Genomic DNA, 17,500 nt, shown 5'->3' with positions numbered 1-17,500 from the left:
GCTCTTTAAAACAGTTTGTGACAGAACCAAGTAGAGGAAACAGTCTGCTCGACTTGGTTCTTGTCAACAATAATTAGTTTTTTTTTTAGTGGGCCTGAAGAAGATTAATTATGTAATATCTCAGTCACTAGCGAAATGATTATCAAACAGATAGACCGTTTGAAGCAAAATAAATCGCCCGGCCCAGATGAGCTTTTTTCAAGGGTTCTTAAAGAATACAAAATGGAACTCTGTGAACATTAAACTAATATTTTTAATTTATCTCTTCAAACAGGTGTAGTGTCTGATGTGTGGAAGATGGCTAATATAATTCCTATTTTACTCCCGTACCCAATGACACCAATCTAACCCAGCCCCTCCCACTCGTATATTTGTCCAATCTCTTTTTAAAGCTACCCAAGGTCCTAGCCTCGATTACCCTACTGGGAAGATTGATCCACGCATCCACAACTCTGTTGGAAAACCAATACTTACCTATGTCCTTTCTAAATCTAAATTTATCCGCTTTAAATCCATTATTTCTGGTTCTTTCCTGGTTCGACACCCTCAGTACTTTATTAATATCTCCTTTGTTTATGCCCGTCATCCACTTATACACTTCAATGATATCTCCCCTCATTCTGCGCCTCTCCAGAGAGTGGAGATTTAAGGCTTTAAGTCTATCTTCATACGGGAGATTCCTTACACAGTAAATCATTTTAGTCATTCTTCTCTGTATGTTCTTTAGTGAGTCTATATCCATCCTGTAGTAAGGAGACCAAAACTGAGCAGCATTATCTAAATGAGGCCTCACTAGTGATGTATAGAGCTGTAAAATAACTTTTGGATTTCTGTTACTTATACTTCTTGAGGTAAATCCTAGTAATATGTTATCCTTGTTGTGCACACTTAGGCACTGCTGTCTTGGCTTTAGATTTCTGCTTACCATGACTCCCAAGTCTTTTTCACATTCTGTATGATCAAGCTCTACTTCACCTAGTTTATAGCTTCGAGGGTTATTTTCATTACCAAGGACTAGTACCTTACACTTATCCACATTGAACTTCATCTGCCATTTTTCAGACCAAGACATTAATTTGTCCAAATCCTCCGGGAGTTCATTGCTATCCTCCTCAGAATGAATCATACTGCCTATCTCTGTATCATCAGCAAATTTGCTCATGTCACTCGTAATCCCTTCATCAAGGCCATTAATGTAAATTATGAACAAGAGAGGGCCTAAAACTGATCCTTGTGGAACACCACTAGTGACTAATCCCCATTCAGATTTGACCCCATTAATGGAAACTCTGCTTACTATTGGTAAGTCATGCCTCTATCCATGCTAGAACTTTACCTCCTATACCATGAGCTGCCACTTTTCTCAAGAGTCTCTTGTGAGGTACTCTATCGAAGGCTTTACTAAAATCCAAATAAACAATATATTCTTTATCACTGTCTACTGCCTCAAGTGTTCTATTGAAGACTGTCAGCAAATTTGTCAGGCAGGAACGACCTCTCGTGAATCCATGCTGAGATTTATTTATCAAGTTATGCTCTTCAAGGTGACTTCTAATAATGTCAGCTATAATTGATTATAATAACTTGCCCACTATAGATGTCAAGCTTATTGGATGGTAATTTGAAGGAACGGACTTATCCTCTGATTTGGGTATAGGAAGCACATTAGGCATCTTCCACAACTCCAGTAAGGATGGACGCATTAAGCACACTCGTTAATGGCTGGCTAAGTTCCATCTTGCATTCCTTAAGTACCCTGGAAAACAACTCGTCGGGTCCCGGGGACTTACTTTGCTTCAGTTTGTCTATCTGTTTGATAACCATGTCCCTCGTGACAGTAATATTAGTTAATTTGAATTCATCAGGAACTGAATAATTGTTAATTTCTGGAATCTCATACATGTCTTCCTGTGTAAAACTGACAAAAAATAGTCATTAAATAAGGAACACATTTCCAGTTCGTTATCCATCAGCTGTCCATTCCCAGTTTTCAGAGGTCCTACTTTTTCCTTCACCTTCGTCCTATACACTTGAAAGAACCCCTTTGGATTGATCTTTGATTCATTAGCAACTCTAATTTCATAGTCACGTTTAGCTTTTCTAATTGGTCAGTAAGGTTAACCTCTCCTCTTCTGATGCGCCTATAAATTCCCCTTTTCTCCCCTAATAGATGCTTTCGCCTCTTGTTAACCAATTTGGGATCGTTATTATTAGACCTAATTTCTCTCTGGGGAATGTATATACTCATAAACGCAGATCCCTTCATAATCATAATTATGATCATCGTCGATAAAATCATTAGCTAGATAACCCCAATCGAGATTAGACAGGTGTTCCCTAATTCCTCAGGGATTTTTACCGTATTATCATTATTCTTGTATTCCCAGTTAATTGTAAAAGTGATGGATTTGTGATCACTTTAGCTAAGCTCTTCAGTGATCTCCAGATTATTTACGAGTGTTTCCTTATTTAACAAGACTAGGTCGAGCAAATTGTTACCCCTGGTAGGCTCTGTTACACACTGCTTCAGAAAACAGTCCTGAACTGTTTCCATATAGTCACTGGACCCCAGATTACTGGTCAAAGAAGTCCAGTCAATTTGACTAAAGTTAAGATCCCCTACTATCACTAACTTAGTGTGTCTAGAAGCCCTAACAATTTCGTCCCAAAGAAGTCTCCCTCTATCGTGATCCAAGCCTGGAGGTCGGTATATTACACCTAGAATTAGTTTTTCTTGACCTACAAACTCGACCCAAACGGATTCTGTTAATAGTCCATCTATTTTTATACCTGTTTTTATGCAACAATTAATATTTTCTCGTACATATAATGCAACTCCTCCCCCTTCCCAGTACATCTATCCACATGGAACAACTTAAACCCTTGAATATTACACTTAGGAATCATATCCTGACTCTTTAAGTCATACCACGTTTCAGTTATTGCAATGACATCAAAGTTCCCAGCACATGCTACCAAACGTAGTTCATTGATCTTATTTCTTGCACTTCGACTGTTAGCATAAAATACCATCATATGTTTTTTCTTCTGCACATTTTTCCTATTCACCTTTGCTTTTACACAGTTTCTGAAATTATCATTACCCAGCGTTACTCCATGACTGTTATTATTAAGATTCATAATATCAAAGAATAAGTCAATGTATCCATACTCATTATTTTTCATTTCTAAACCCATAAATCTAACTAATCCTACTTTAAAGTCCTAACGACCCCCTCAACTGAGCTAGCAAGAAAACCCACACCTGCCCTGGATAAGTGAACCCCATCCCTGGCATACATGTCATTTCAGCCATAGAAGTGGTTCCAGTTGCCAAAGAATGGTACTGCATTATCCATAGTGTCCAGCCAACAGTTAATACCAGTTGCTCTGGACAACCATTCATTTCCAACACCTCTTCTTGGCAAAATGCCACATACAACAGGGCGCCCCCCCCCCTTCTTCCTAATTATGTCTATTACTGTCCTGAACTTTCTAACTAAATCCTCACTTCTATGCTTGCCTACATCATTGCCTCCAGCACTGAGGCAGATAATAGGATTGATCCCATTACCGTTCATGATGTCAAGCAGGCTAACAATATCCTCCATCCCAGCCCCAGGAAAGCAAACCCTCTGTCTCCTATTCCTATCATTCAAGCAGAAGGCCCTATCCCTATACTTGATCTGGCTATCCCCAACAACAATATTTTTACCTTCCTTGGTGTCATTCGTCGTGACGTTCCCAATAGTCGACTCACATTCGTTGGGTAGCACAGAGAATGTATTAGATGTTTCCACAACAGTTTTCACAGCAGTCTCGTTCTTCTTCATCGTTTCTACCTTCCATTCGTCTTCTTGATTGTCAACTTCATTCCTTGCTGTCCAGCCACTGTCCAGGTTCCCTTCTTGGCCTGAGGACTCACAACAGGAGGACTACTACGAATCCTCATGTTTTCCTCAGTCAATCGCCGTATCTCTATTTTCGCTACCCCTCAATTCCTCCTTAAGCTGCTGGTAAAGTTGCTCGATGGAGGGCATCTTGGTTCAGTCCACAGTCTTTCTCATCAGATCTCTTTTCCCTTCATTGTTACAGACAGTATATAGTGATGAAGCTTAAGAATGTTAACGGTTAAGTGTCTGTTAACATATACCTTTACCTTTGATATACTGAGAGTAGTCCAGCCATGGGCCAGGCTCGTCTGGTGCTTGCCTGGTCAACCAGGCTGTTGCTGCTGGAGGCCCACTGCCCCACATATCCATCACAGCCTGGTTGATCTGGCACCTGGTGAAGATACTTGTCTAGTTTTCTCATGAATGCTTCTACACTTGTTCCAGCCGTGTTTCTGATATCTTCTGGTAACATGTTGAATAGTCTGGGACCCCGAATGTTGATACAGTGTTCCCTTATTGTCCCCACCGCACCCCTGCTCCTCACTGGGTTTATTTTACACTTCCTCCCATATCTCTCACTCCAGTATGCTGTTATGGCAGTGTGCAGATTTGGGACCAAGCCTTCGAGTACTTTCCAGGTATATATTATCATGCATCACTCTCTCCTCCCCTCCAATGAGTACATGTTCAAGACTTGAAGGCGTTCCCAGTAATTTAGGTGCTTTACTGGCTCAATGTGAGCCGTAAACGATCTCTATATTTGTTCCAGCTCCAATATTTCTCCTGCTTTGAACGGGGCCGTCAGCAATGAGCAATATTCTAAGTGAGGGAGCACTAGCGATTTGAAGAGTGTCACCATCGGCATTACTTCCCTTGTTTTGAAAATTCTCAATACCCACCCCGTCATCTTCCTGACTGTCGTGATCTTTGTCTTATGTTTCTTAAAAGAAAAGTCAGCTGACATAAGTTTTTTTTTTCGTTTGACTATAAACTCATTTTTATTTTCTTTGCAAAATAATTATTGATTTAATTTTTTTTCATTGTTACAGACAGAGGAAGAACGTGTACACTGTCACAGTTCCAGTGTAGCAATGGTCGCTGCATCCCCGGCCGCTGGGTGTGTGACTATCAGAAGGACTGTGAGGAGGGCGAGGATGAGCGAGCTTCTTGTCGTAAGTACCACTGCTTACACTACCCTTCCCTTCACTTTATGTATACCTTTACATCACTATTGACGAGTTCCGAGAGCTTTTCTGCTCCCAGAGCCCGACCTTTGGCCAGGCTCGTCTGGTGTTATTCCACCACTACATTTATTAACCAAGAAAATGAATAGTGTAAGAGCGCATAATTGCTTAAATTATATGTATGATAATAGACGACTACTCCTCGGTGTATTTTGGCCATTAATTACAGTTTGAACTGCACAATATCAAGTTGCTTTTCCATTTGAGATAATTTGTTGTGCAGATGGTAAAAAAAATGGCCTAACATAAGGAAAATTGCTTAATTTAAACTAAAATAACCAAATGTAACTTAACCTTATCCTGACATTGGTAGATATTCATGTCTCACGATATCGTAATAACACGACTGCAAACAAATCACAGAATGGATGGGGCTTGATCCCATGACAGGGAAGTCTTAAAACTCACTGGTTAGTGTGTTAACCACTGGGCCAGCTGTCTCTAATAAGATTAATCCAACTAGGTATATAGAAATATACTTAGTTGGATGAATCTTCTTAGAGTCAGCTGGCCGAGTGGTTAGCGCACTGGCCTGTAAATTTTAGAAATCACCTGCCACCTTCAGCAGTCGCCTCTGTGTAACTTTATCAAAGGTCTTACTGAAGTCCGTATATACACTATTGTATTCATTATCATGATGTACCTCCTCACTGGAATACGACCAAAACGCAGATGTGGTTTACACAGATTTTGCAAAGGCGTTTGACAAATGCGATCATGGAGTGATAGCGCACAAAATGAAGGCCATGGGCATTACAGGGAACGTAGGCAGATGGATTTTCGGTTTCCTAACACACACAACACAAAAAGTAGTGAACAGGGCAAGATCCAGCATCAGCGAGGTCAAAAGCTCAGTGCCCCAAGGCACTGTCCTGGCACCTCTGCTGTCCCTCATCCTCATAGCAGACATAGACAAAAACACCCGGCACACTTTTGTATTATCATTTGCAGATGACACTAAAATAAGCATGAAAGTCAGTACGGTAGAGGACACTGAAAAAGTACAGGAAGACATAAATAGGGTTTTCCAGTGGGTAGTGGAGAACAACATGACGTTCAATGGTGATAAGTTCCTGCTGCTTAGGTATGGAAAGAATGAAGAACTCAAAAGGAGCACTATCGAACTTAAGTTAAATGACTCTTACAGGAACCGGGAGAGACAGGAGGAGCTTAAAGCTATTAGTGAAATTGAAAGAATTTCAAAATATTTCTTTTCATATGCCAAAAACAAGGCAAATACCACATCTAGTATCGGGCCCTTACTCAGACAGGATGGGACTTACACAGATGACAACAAGGAAATAAGTGAAATATTGAAATCCCAGTACGACTTTGTGTTTAGTGAACCACTAATCAATCTGAGGATCGACGACCCAAATGATTTCTTCACGAATGAGCCTCAAAACTCCACAAATGTATGCCAGATTTCCGACATCACCCTAACTCCGATAGATTTCGAAAAAGCCATTGACAACATGCCCATGCACTTAGCCCCGGGCCCAGACTCGTGGAACTCTGTATTCATTAAGAACTGCAAGAAACCCCTCTCGCATGCCCTAAGTACACTATGGAGGAGGAGCTTGGACATGGGTGAAATTCCACAGTCACTTAAAACAATGGATATAGCCCCACTCCATAAAGGTGGCAGCAAAGCATTAGCTAAGAACTATAGACCAATAGCTCTAACGTCCCACATCATAAAAATCTTTGAAAGAGTGCTAAGAAGCAGGATTGCAAACCACCTGGATTCCCAAAATCTGCACAATCCAGGGCAACATGGGTTCAGTGCAGGTCGCTCCTGCCTCTCACAACTACTGGATCACTATGATATGGCCTTCGATGCACTGGAAGAAAAACAGAATGCAGATGTAATATACGCAGACTTTGCAAAAGTATTTGACAAATGCGATCATGGCGTAATAGCCCATAAAAATACGTGCTAAAGGAATAACTGGGAAAATGGGGAGATGGATCTTCAACTTCGTAACAAATCGAACACAGAGTAGTGGTTAACAGAGTTAAATTGGAGGCTGCCATAGTGAAGAGCTCTGTTCCACAAGGCACAGTACTCGCTCCCATCTTATTCCTCATCCTCATATCAGACATAGACAGAGATATACACCACAGCACCGTATCATCCTTTGCAGATGACACTAGGATCTGCATGAGGCTGTCATCTGCTGAGGACGCGGTTAACCTCTAAGAAGATATAAACCAAGTTTTCCAGTGGGCAACGGTAAACAATATGATGTACAATGAGGACAAATTCCAACTACTCCTTTATGGAAAACTGGAGGAGATAATAACTAGAACAGAGTATACTACAGACTCTGGCCATACAGTAGAGCGGGAAAATAATGTAAGGTACCTGGGAGTAGTAATGTCTGAGGATCTCACTTTCAAGGATCACAACAGTGCCACGATCGCAAGTGCAAAGAAAATGATAGGATGGATAATAAGAACGTTCAGAACGAGAGATGCCAAGCCAGTGATGATTCTTTTCAAATCACTTGTTCTCTCTAGGCTGGAATACTGCTGTACATTAACATCTCCATTCAAAGCAGGTGAAATTGCAGATCTAGAGAGTGTACAGAGATCCTTTACTGCACGCATAAGTTCTGTCAAGCACCTTAACTACTGGGAATGCTTGGAAGCACTTGACTTGTACTCGTTGGAACGCAGGAGGGAGAGATATATCATAATCTACACTTGGAAAATCCTGGAAGGAATGGTCCCAAATCTGCACACAGAAATCACTCCCTACGAAAGTAAAAGACTGGGCAGGCGATGCAAAATGCCCCCAATTAAAAGTAGGGGCGCCATTGGTACACTAAGGGAAAACACCATAAGTGTCTGGGGCCCAAGACTGTTCAACAGCCTCCCATCAAGCATTATGGGAATTGCCAATAAGCCCCTGGCTGCCTTCAAGAGAGAGCTGGACAGATACCTAAAGTCAGTGCCAGATCAGCGGGGCTGTGGTTCGTACGTTGGACTGCGTGTAGCCAGTAGTAACAGCCTGGTTGATCAGGCCCTGATCCACCGGGAGGCCTGGTGTGTGGAAGTCTTCTGTTGTTCAGCAAAAGTATTTGGGCATAATGCTGTATGATGCATACCCTGGCATTTAAAACACTTCTTCAGTGAGCATTTTCCTCCCTTGTGCTCACCTAAACACTTGATGCACCTTTTCAGCTGATGAACACGTTGTTTACGTGCCTCCATTGATGTGTATTGAATACAATTCTGTGCCCATTGTGTTCCATCACAAAGTACACATTTTGGAGTACGTTTATGTGTGACAGTCTGTTTACCATCTGTTGTATTCACAGCTTGATAAGTGCCTATATGGGATTTCCCATTATGTGGTTTAGTGGGAGTAGGTATACTCTTTTTATACTGAGTTGAAGGTTTATTATCCACTGGATTTGTGGATTTTTCATCTTGTTTCGTTGCTTGCATGCATGAAACTATTGTTTGTATTATTATTATTATAATCAAGGGGGAAGCGCTAAACCCGGAGGATTATACAGCGCCTGGGGGGGGGATGTGGAAGGCATTCAGGCTTAATTCGGGGAACTGGAGCACAGATCCAATTCCCTAAATCAAGAGCCCCTCACCAACATCAAGGAACTATTGTTTGTAAACCATTGCTAATTTCTTCACAAGTGAAATAGCGTTTATTGAACATAATATTTAATCGTTCAATAGTTTGTGGTGACAACTTATCTTGTACAATACCACTGATAAACCAATCACATTGTCTTAGGTCATATTTAGCACCTAGAGATCTGAGACTATTGTCTAATGTGATTCTAAATGCCTGTAAGTCTGAAAAACAATGTTTGGGTGGCTTCAAACTTGATATTAAGACTGCATGTCTAACTCTGGCCTTGTCAGCATCAAAGTAATTGTCTGCTAAGACATGTAAGGCTATTTGATAATTACCTTTAACCACCGGAAATGACTTAATCAGCTCATAGGGTTCTCCCTTCACAAGACATTTAAGATAATTGAACTTAGCCATCTCATCTATGTCAGTTCGTGAATTTACTATGGATTGAAAACCCCTAATGAATTCTTCATAATTATGACCTTGGAAAATAGGTAATGCCAATGTAGGTAAGCTTGGTAATGGGACACTTGTTGTTGTTACAGGTGTAACAGATGTTTGACCACTAGTTACAGTAGGTCTCTGTGACAGAGTTTTGCGGCAGATAGCCTGTACTCCTGTCCACCTTAATTGTTGATTACTAAAAGTATCCAAAACATTTTTAATTTCATCCTCAGATGGATCTGATTCAAGAAATTTATTTTCATAATGTGTATAGTCTGAATTAATTATTTCCAGACGTTGTGTAAGTAATTCAAGTTTGACCTCAAGATCATCAAAATCTATGTTTGTATCTTGAGTTAATCCTATACAGACTGAAATTAGATTTTCTAATTGTGTAATCTTAGTCTGTAAAGACTGAAACTGAGTTTTCAACAAGCCATTTTAATGGTATACTGAAAATTCTAGCACTGCACTTAGTGTTTAAAAAACACTGTACTGCTATAAACAGCTGAGTTTTTGTTATGCTTAAGTCAGCAATAATCAGTCAGACACTACTGACCTACTAAGCTTAACCTCAGGGTCAATGACCATGAAGGGTACAGGGTACATATAGCTGGTGTTTATGGCTTGAGTTTGCTGTGTCAGCCTGACCACTATGATTAATCGTAAATAACGATGTTATACACTTCATTCACTGTACACTATAAATGTCACTGTATAACTGTAAATCACACGTGAATATTACTTACACATATATAAATGTCACTGTTAATATATTTGAAAGCTTACACTTTTATATATAAGTTCCTTTAATATAACAGGTAGATCTATAAGAAACAAACTTTAACACAATCTTGTCTCTTAATTTCTGTCTATAAACATTATAAACACTATGTGTATATACACTCAGACAAACTGAACATCAGTTGGGTTGTTGTTGTCTTAGTCAGCGATTTTCGAGATTGGAGCAGTGGATGCAGGGTGCCATCCCCTGTTTTCTTGTTGGGTGAGTCACCCAGCTCCCGTTTTCTTTGGGTGAACGCTGGGTGAGCGCCCGTTTTCTTTTGGCTGCCCATTCTCTGTGATTGAGTCTGGAGGGACTCATTTATACTGATTTAAATTGTAAAACACTAGTTTTACAGCTTTTTTCGAAGGACCTTGCCTCGTCGGTTATTTGTACACTGTAGTACAACATATTTGGAGCACAGTGTGGCCTTTATCCGGTTCGAAGGACCAAAATGTTGAGAAATGGTTATCAGCTAAGTTTAAATATAGGGAAAACTTAACTTAGAAAGACAACTCATCGCCTGCACAGCCACCCCTGCAGACGAGGTCTTGAGAAGCTGTCGAAGTCATTCCTCAACGGGCTGAAATGAGTTATAATTTGTAAGATTATAAATTACCCCTAGGGGGTGTTATGTCAGCATATTTCATTCACTGATTACTGACAAACTTACGTGTGTGGACTCAAAGGTCCTCGTATCACCGGGGTTTATGATAAGTGACTAACTCACGATTTTATACTCAACTGAGCAGTCAATAGTAGCATATCACGAGTTAGAACACTTACCTGGGTATATGCATCTGACCCGTAATTACGCCCGGATATCCGTTGAGTTGATTGAAGAATAGTGTTCTTTGAAGAATGTCGCACTACACTCTGTTGGATCACAACACTCGTTGTTATGCTGTTCATCAATAATTGTTCACACAATATCACTGAAGAAGCTGATCACACTTCTCTGTAAGTGTTTATTGTGTTTTGTGAGACACTTTGTTCACACTAACGCACAGATCGTTCTTTGTTGGTTATCCTGGCGTCAGTGTCACTCTCAGTAGAGTCAAAAGTAATCTGAAGATGCCACAATGCCCCATGCCATCACTGCCCCCAGCACAAAGGAAAAGCTGACCTAGTACTTTTGCTTCCTTGCCACTTCCTCGATGAAGCAAAGCAGAATGTTTGATTCTTGCTGTCTTAAGCATAGACAACAATATACACTATCTCTACCATGGTAATAAAGTGGGAGCATGATTTTCCTTAATTGTCCTGCTAAGGTAAGAGATGTACTGTCTCTTAAAATACACTCTGCAACACTGGACCGCACGGCGGTCGCTTGACCACAGGTCGTATACTGGTACTGCATCTGGGATCAATTACTCGCTGTAGCAGTAAACAAGATATTTGCCCCTTCTGAGAGGGCTGGGCCCCTCAGGGCTGAAAGGGGCTGAAGGGGGCTGATACCCCCCTCCTGGAGAAAATTTCTCCACAACCATAACAAGACAAAGATCACAACAGCCAGGAAGATGACTGGGTGGGTATTGAGAACTTTCAAAACAAGGGAAGTAATGCCGATGGTGACACTCTTCAAATCTCTAGTGCTCCCTCACTTAGAATATTGTTCAGTGCTGACGGCCCCGTTCAAGGCAGGAGAAATATCTGAGCTGGAACAAATACAGAGATCGTTTACGGCTCACACTGAGCCAGTAAAGCACCTAAACTACTGGGAACGCCTGCAAGTCTTGAACATGTACTTATTGGAGCGAAGGAGAGAGAGGTACATGATAATATATACCTGGAAGGTACTCGAGGGCTTGGTCCCAAATCTGCACACTGCCATAACAACATACTGGAGTGAGAGATATGGGAGGAAGTGTAAAATAAACCCAGTGAGGAGTAGAGGTGCGGTGGGGACAATAAAGGAACACTGTATCAACATTCGGAGCTCCAGACTATTCAACATCTTACCAAAAGATATCAGAAACACGGCTGGAACAAGTGTAGAAGCCTTCATGAGGAAACTGGACAAGTATCTTCACCAGGTGCCAGATCAACTAGGCTGTGATGGATATGTGGGGTAGCAGGCCTCCAGCAGCAACAGCCTGGTTGACCAGGCGAGCGCCAGACGAGCCTGGCCCATGGCCGGGCTCAGAGAGTAGACAAACTCTCGAAACTCATCAAAGGTAAGGTATATCAAATACCTTAGTGAAAAAAAAGGTTAGTAAATCTGTAAGGCCGTTGTAAAATCGTGCCGAGACTCCTTGATCAATTTATATTATTCAAATGGCCTTGAATTGCTTCTGCAATTATTGATTCCATTAATTTTCCCACAGTGATGATTAAGCTCATTGGACTTTAATTCGAGGCTAAGGACCTATCTCATTTTTATATATAAACATCATATCTGCAGTTTTCCACTTATCTGGTGCTATACCAGTGTGTTGACAAGACTAATCAATGATTTGCTAAGTTCCTCCTTGTATTAATGTTGGTAGAGCTACCGAGAATATATTAAGTAAAAGGACACAAGCGCAACTAATGTGACATTTTATTGTGGCAACGTTTCACTTTTCAGGATCTTGATAAAGCTCCTGGAGAGCGAAACGTTACCACAATAAAATGTCACATTAGTTGCACTTGTGTCGTTTTACTTAACAAGTTCCTCCGTACACTCTTTGACAAGAGTTCATCAAGGCCCCAGTAATTGGTTTGTTTTAATTTACCTATTTGTCTGAGTACCATGTCACTAATGATTTTGAGCTTGCATAAATGTATTATTTTCTCAAATATCTCCCATAATATTAATTTGCAAACTAAATACTTATGAAGTGTACATAGGTAATCATAAATTATAACTACTTATTCCGTGGTGTACACAAGTTGTATGTATTGGAAAATATAAGTTGATGCCCGAGTTCCTCAGATTAATTGTCGTCAACTAGAGCCATGTTATTATCATTATTTTTATTATAATTATAATCATAACTAAGCAGTAAACCCATAAGGGTCATATAGCAACAAGAACCAAATTTTTTTTTTTTATTTATTCAGTATATATATATATATATATATATATATATATATATATATATATATATATATATATATATATATATATATATATATATATATATATATATATATATGTCGTGCCGAATAGGCAGAACTTGCGATCTTGGTTTATATAGCAACGCTCATCTTGCCATAAATGACAAGTGAAAATTTGTGTATGCAATAATTTCGCCAAAATCATTCTGAACCTAACGAAAAAAATATATTTCACTGTGTTTGTTTAGTATTAAATTACTGTAAACAAATCTAAAATATATTTAGTTGGGTTAGGCTAAAATAAATTGTTCTTGCTATAATAAGGTTAGGTAAGTTTTCTAAGTTCCTTTTGGTGCAAAATTATAAATTTGTATATCAACATTAATGAAAAAATATATCTTTAATCGTATAAGAGAAAATTTTAGAAAGGACTTAATTTTAAATGAGTTCTTGCTAATTGACCAGTTTTACATATTCGGCACGACATATATATATATATATATATATATATATATATATATATATATATATATATATATATATATATATATATATATATATATATATATATATATATATATATATATTTATTTATTTTAGATAGTACCACCTCTATAGCTGGAATGGGGACCCTCATCCTCAGAGAAGACAATAAACGTACCTCAGGGAAAACTCAGGTTCTCCCCGGAGCTGTTTGAATATTTTCTTCTCCCACCACCCCCTTTGATGTACCTTTGATATACCTTTGAAGAATTTCGAGAGTATATCTACTCTCTGAGCCCGGCCATGGGCCAGGCTCGTCTGGTGCTCGCCTGGTCAACCAGGCTGTTGCTGCTGGAGGCCCACTGCCCCACATAGCCATCACAGCCTGGTTGATCTGGCACCTGGTGAAGATACTTGTCTAGTTTCCTCTTGAAGGCTTCAATACTTGTTCCAGCAGTGTTTCTGATATCTTCTGGTAAGATGTTGAAAAGTCTGGGACCCCGGATGTTGATACAGTGTTCCCTTATTGTCCCTACTGCACCCCTGCTCCTCACTGGGTTTATTTTACACTTCCTCCCATATCTCTCACTCCAGTATGTTGTTATGGCAGTGTGCAGATTTGGGACCAAGCCCTCGAGTACCTTCCAGGTATATATTATCTTGTACCTCTTTCTCCTCCGCTCCAATGAGTACATGTTAAAGACTTGCGGGCGTTCCCAGTAGTTTAGGTGCTTTACGATCTCTGTATTTGTTCCAGCTCCGATATTTCTCCTGCCCTGAACGGTGCCGTCAGCACTGAGCAATATTCTAAGTGAGGGAGCACTAGCGATTTGAAGAGTGTCACCATCGGCATTATTTCCCTTGTTTTGAAAGTTCTCAATACCCACCCCGCCATCTTCCTGGCTGTTGTGATCTTTGTCTTGTTATGGTCTTTAAAAGAAAGGTCCGCTGACATAATTATTCCTAGGTCTTTTACGTGTTCCTTACGTTCTATTTGGTGACCCTCTTGAGTTTTGTATATAGTGCTCCTTTTGAGTTCTTCATTCTTTCCATACCTAAGCAGCTGGAACTTATCACCATTGAATGTCATGTTGTTTTCCACTGCCCACTGGAAAACCCTGTACTTTTTCAGTGCCCTGTACCGTACTGACTTTCATGCTTATTTTAGTGTCATCTGCAAATGATGATACAAAAGTGTGCAGGGTGTTTTTGTCTGTCTGCTATGAGGATGAGGAACAGCAGAGGTGCCAGGACAGTACATTGGGGCACTGAGCTTTTGACCTCGCTGATGCTGGATCTTGCCCTGTTCACTACTACTTTTTGTGTTCTGTCTGTATTAATAAACAGAATACATTTACAGAAAAAACAAACATGAAGACAATGGCACAATGTATCAAAGATCATGAATTTCCTCCAGCTCCTCCGAGGCTGGATGCGAGCCAAGTATGCAGCAAGCATTTCCCCTCTGGATGGCTACGCTGAGGCGCTGGAACATGAAAGCGGCTGCCCTTGGGTCCCTGGTGGTGTCGATGAGTCTGGAATCCAATTCTTTAAGGAAACGTGTGGCATTTTTTCCCCATGATCCCAAGGTCTCTGATCCCACTGGGACAAATTGATACTGTTGGCTTATGTCCCTGTACTTGCTGATCTTGTACTCCTCCCTGTGGTCAGCAGCTCCTCCCTGTCGCCCCACACTGTGATGGATATAGGTGTCAGCCAGTGTGGACACACAGGTATAGTCCCATGCTAAGAGCTTGCCATTCTTCCAAGGATAGATGGTGATCCCGTCAGGGCGGTTTGCCGAGTTGTGGGTATTGTTGGCTGCTAGTGATCGGGGCTCCCTCTCGGCTGGGCATCCAGCTGTAGCAAGGGTTCTCTTAATGATGTCGTTGACCTCATTGTGTCTTGCATGCCAGCCCTTGGTTTTGGAACAGTTAAGACCATGTAGACCATATTGGTCTGCTTGCACTTTGCCGCAAATACACGTATATTCTGTGTGAATTGGGGCAGCAAGGCGCAGAGCCACTGCAATACGGAGGGTCTTAGGGTCGAGTCGCGTTCCCATTGCCGATATGGGAACTGTTTGGAGGATGTCCCCGGTGTGATGTGCGCTCACAGCCTGGAGACGGGCAATCTCTCTATCTGATGTTGCAGCCCTGAGCATGTTGGCAAGCACCTTTTCAGCAAACAGGCCATCCCAGCTTGACTGTGAGCCAGTGCTGCACTAGGGTTTGGTGCTGGAGCAGCAAGAGTTTCTCATTCAGTGATGGCACTGGCATAGCTAGGGTCTTCTATTCCTGCTGAGTCACTGAGGGTATCAGGAAGAATTTGTCTTATCAACTCGTTTGATGCTATGGAAGAGGATAGGAAAGCTGATATATATATATATATATATATATATATATATATATATATATATATATATATATATGCGCAATAAGATCACAGTAAACAGGTGATATCAGAATATGCAAAACAGCCACTCTGAAAGAATAGTGAAATTCCGAGCGCTTTCGTGACTTCTCACATTATCAAGAGACTATGTTGTTTTACACACACACACACACACACACATATACAAATTCACACACACACACATACACACACACACACACACACACACACACATACACATATATATATATATATATATATATATATATATATATATATATATATATATATATATATATATATATATATATATTAATTATATGCAAAAAATCGCAGACAGGCAATCTTAACTATGCAAGACAAGCCACAGGAGATGGGGTGGGGTTGGAAATATTTAGCTCGAGTACTTTCACACTTCTCAATGCATCATCAGGAGCTATGCAATGTTGCAAGGTTGCAGCTGAAGGAATGAGGAAAATTTTTTTCTCAGAATAGCACTGAGTGGGCCTGTCGCCTCCTCCTGGCTCTCTTAGAATGTGGTCAGCGTCACACTTAGAAGTGTGAAAGTACTTCAGCTAAAGATTTCCACCCTCCTGTGGCTTGTCTTGCATATATATATATATATATATATATATATATATATATATATATATATATATATATATATATATATATATATATATATAAATTTTTTTTTATTAAAATATAGGGAGGTACCACCTCTAGAACTGTCATGGGGACCCTCATCCTCAGAGAAAAAAATAAACTTGCTTCAGGGAAAACTCAAGATTCTCCCTGAAGCTGTTTGAGAATTTTCTCCTACCACCCCCTATATTATGTATATATATTTTATTTAAAGACAAAATACATTGACGAAACATTCACAAAAATATGATACAAAGTAAAACAACATAGGTAACTCAGAGCTACATCTCGAATACTTCGTCCAGCTCCCCTGCGGTGGGCCGCGTGCCCAGAATGCTGCAGGCATTTCCTCTCTGGATCGCAACACTGAGTCTCTGAAAGAGGAAGCTGGTCGCCCTGTGGTCCTTGGTTTCTATGATGAGCTTTTCACCCAGCTCTTTGAGGAACTTTAGAGCACACTTGCCCCATGCTCCAAGGGTCTCCGACCCTATTGGAATGAAGTTATAGCAAGGGGGAAGGTCTTCATATTTTCGGATCTTCTGGGTCTCCCTGTGGCTGGCAGCTCCACCCCATTCCACTACAGAGTATGGCAAGTAGGTGTCTGCCAATGTGGCAGCACAGGTGTAGTCCCAGGCAATCTGCTTTCCATCCTTCCAGGGTAGCATATATATATATATATTCTCCATTGGGAAGTGGAACAGAATTCTTCCTCCGCAAGCCATACGTGTTGTGAGAGGCGATTAAAATGCCGGGGGCAAGGGGCTAGCAACCCCTTCTACTGTATACAATTACTAAAGTTAAAAAGAGAAACTTTTTTTTTTTTTGGGGGGGGGGTCACCCTGCTTCGATGAGATACGGCGTTTGTTGGAAGAAAGAGAAGAATATATATAGCTGTACAGCGGTTAGGGAATTCACAGTCAGATTGACCAGTAAGCTAAACATCTGGTTCCTGGATGATGGCACA

At 40.6% G+C, this 17,500-nt stretch overlaps 1 protein-coding gene across 2 annotated transcripts in view; it reads left to right on the top strand.

Moving 5' to 3' along the window:
* The first annotated feature begins 4,945 nt into the window (after window positions 1–4,945).
* Window positions 4,946–17,500, top strand: part of mgl (low-density lipoprotein receptor-related protein megalin) — a 611,193-nt gene continuing 598,638 nt past the window's right edge. For both annotated transcript variants that reach the window (XM_070084278.1, XM_070084279.1), the window contains exon 1: window positions 4,946–5,065. The gene's annotated coding sequence lies outside the window, so the exon portion shown is untranslated. The remainder of the gene's footprint in view (window positions 5,066–17,500) is intronic.

The sequence above is a fragment of the Cherax quadricarinatus genome, chromosome 12 (assembly GCF_038502225.1).
Source record: "Cherax quadricarinatus isolate ZL_2023a chromosome 12, ASM3850222v1, whole genome shotgun sequence".
In the NCBI taxonomy this organism is placed as follows: Eukaryota; Metazoa; Arthropoda; class Malacostraca; order Decapoda; family Parastacidae; genus Cherax; species Cherax quadricarinatus.
This window is presented reverse-complemented; position numbering and strand designations above follow the sequence as displayed.